Source organism: Oryzias melastigma, linkage group LG17 (assembly GCF_002922805.2).
Source record: "Oryzias melastigma strain HK-1 linkage group LG17, ASM292280v2, whole genome shotgun sequence".
In the NCBI taxonomy this organism is placed as follows: Eukaryota; Metazoa; Chordata; class Actinopteri; order Beloniformes; family Adrianichthyidae; genus Oryzias; species Oryzias melastigma.
The window spans coordinates 26,159,136-26,162,461 of NC_050528.1; positions in this window are offsets into that span (position 1 = coordinate 26,159,136).

The following is a 3,326-nucleotide window of genomic DNA, read 5'->3' on the forward strand; positions in this document are numbered from 1 at the left end:
GTTACGGGAGGAACCATTAAAAAAAAAAAAAGAAAAAAAAAAACTTTAACTTGATTCTCCGCTGATTTTGAATACATGAAATATATAGCTGAGTGTCCGGGTTATTTTATTTATGTCAAAACTAGAGGTGTAATGGATCACGGATAATCCGTGGTCCGTACGGATTAGAATGGTTCGGCACATGTGTACCGCGGACAGCTCCAACCCCCACTCACGCACATACCTCAGGCTAGCATCATTTAAATCAATTGTCCATTCAGGTCGCATGGAACTCGCATCAAATTTATGTAAATGACTATTGTATGGCAAGCCAAAGAGACCAAAAATCACCAGGAAAAGCAAGCGCGGAAGTTTTATGTTTTACAGTTAACAATTATTATTTTAAATAATAAAAATTTCCCACAGTTAGTTTTGATAAAACAATTAATACCAAAAAATCATTTAAACTGTTTTATTTATGAATTAATTTGAATATTGGACGGGTGGGGCAAGAACATTTGTATTTTATGGGATACTTCAGATAGATTTGGTATTTTCAACACTATTTTTAAGTATTCTTTTCTTTTAGTTTTTGTAGATTTGGTCTGAAGGCATGTGAATAGAATCAGAAACAACACGTTTTAACATTTTGTTTGTGTTCAAAGGTTAAATATGCTTTGTTTATATAAATAGCCCTCAATGAGTAAATGTTTTGATGTTGCATATATAAATATTGTGTGTGTGAAGTACTTTATATGCCTATTGAATATATGATTAACAGCATTTTATCTTGTTGTTTTTGCGTTTTTTTTTTACTGATCCAAAAAATGACCTGAACCATGACCCTAAAACCGTGACACCGTGAAGGTAAAAGCTTGAAACTTTGCTTGCCTTATTTTAGGACAAAATCCATTTTGTTTATTATTATTATAATAAATATGATTATTAAAAAAAGCAGGTGATTGCTGATCAAGTGCTTTGACATGACTTAAAACCAGACTGAAAAGTATCAGAATTCTAGATGACTCTATAATTGAGGATAAACCATCATCTCTAAACTTTTAGAAAGAAAAGAAGTTGGAAATGTTTGAAAGGAGCTGGGACACAGCTCAAGACAAAAGAGGAGGTAATTGGATCAGTGGAGGCATATGCTGCAAGGTGGTGACAGCTAAAGAGGTTTCTCTGTTTATGACAGATTGTTGTGCGTATCATGCTAGAACGTGTTTTAATGAGTCTGCATTCATCCGACCACAATTTCAATGAGTTACTGTTGCATCCTGGCTCCAGGTTTGTCTGGGGTTCTCTTTTTACATCCCATACATCCCATCGGTGTCTGTTTTGGTTCAGTTGTTTCGCCAATTCAGACTGAAGAAAGTCAGAGTGAATCGGAGTTCAGTCCGATTGGAAATAAACCCTGAGCACCTTGAAGGATGGATCACAGAGCGGTTCCTGGTCCCAGACCTGGGTCCGCTTGGGTGTATTCCTATAGAAAACAAACTCTGGTTCACTTTAAGTGTTTCCAGTCTGAAAACATCCTCAGTTATTTCAGTTTGCTAAAATGACTGAAGTTGTCCTGTTTGCTGTTATAAAAGTGTCTTAATGGAAACGCAAAAGTAACTATTACTGAAATGAGCCCAAAATATACCAAGTGGACCTTGGTATGAAGGTCATTTTTACAACTGGACTCATTCAAATTTAATTGGTTACCCCTGTTGTAACCTATTCAAAGTTGATAGTAGCTTTAGACTTTGCACTACTTCCACATTTACTGGCAGGACAACAGATTTTTTTTTTTTTTTTTTTTTATGGAAGATGACCTGTTCGGCCTTAGATAAGACCTGACGACCTGCTCGGAAGCGTATTACTAAGCGGTGGAAAAGAAACTAACCAGGATTTCCTCAGTAGAGCCAAGCAAGAAGAGGAGTGGCCAGCGCCGCATCACCATCTGGCAGGCAGACAGAGACGTGGTGTACAGAAGACCGCTTCCCTGGTGTGGCAGGGGTGCCTGAGTCCCTCTGATATGTTAAATTATAAATGTTTTGTTCTTGTATAGGGGCAAAGCAATGAGAGAAATCAAAATGAAAGTCCCACGCTTTGCAATCCTTGCAGGGACAGTTCAGTTATTCAAACTTTATACTTCGACGACCAGTTTTGAAAGTCTGTATCAACATCAAGTACAACCCTTTTTATTGTTACTTTGGTACAATCAGAAATTAAGCTGTACAGCACTTGTAAAAGCAGTGCTTAACATAAAGTGAAGTATGAATAAAATAGTTAAACAATAAAACACAATAAAAGAAGCAATAGCAGTAAAACAATAAAAGCAATTAAACATTAAAACAATAAAAGTTAACGAGCTGGCCCACTAGATCTCCTGAGTAAAAAATTTGTTTTTAAAAGTGACTTCAAATTCCAGAGTTTGGGACCTGCATCTGAAAAAGATGTTTCTCCTCTGGTCTCAAACCATTAAAGCATCTTCAGATCTCAGGACTCGACGTGGACAGTAAAAATGTAAAAGTTCTGAAGGATGCTGAGGTGCCAGATCATACAAACATTTAAATCTAGAAGTAAAACCTTTAAAACTATTCTAAAAGACACAGGATATTGGAGTAATACTGCATGCTCGCAACATGTCAGTAAACTTTCTCTGAAAACGGACTGTAAGAGTTAGTTTGTAGCCTGTTTTCCAGAAACACAAAAAGATACATGAGTCAAAAACTTGTCTTTTGAAATTTTACTTGCAAACAAAGAGTGGATAAACAATGGCTACATTCAATCTGAACACAAGGTGTATTCAAATATCACAATCGGCTGTACTGTTTTGAACACACACATAAAAGAGTTCAGAGTCCAACAACCTCTCCTTACAGCTTTGTGTCTATGACCTTTGGTCTCCATGGAGGTGAAGTCAGAACTGGGGGTTGTTTTGAAGCTGCTGCGAGTGGGTGCAGACAAATGTCTGTGCATGCAGGTGTCATTCAATAAGAACAGGAAATTTAGTGTATAACACTTCTATTAACGTAAAAGACTTTAAAAAAATGTTAATATGAGTGAAACAAAACAGAAACAATCAGCACGTCTACGAACTTTGATTTGGTCTGATAATACGAGTAGAACTAACAAATTCAAAGACTTCAAATAAATAAATAGAAAATGTGGAGTATGTAAAATATATTTTCTTAGCACACTGTCTGGTCCCCGTTTACAGACGGCCAGCTGAATTTTGGCCAGCTGGAGACGGCGGAAGAGAGATTGATCAATACCACTGTACACAGTAGTCCAGTCTAGAGAAGATCAAAGCACTTGATCCAGAACATGATATGGCAGGTTTGGCTTGACTTATCTGA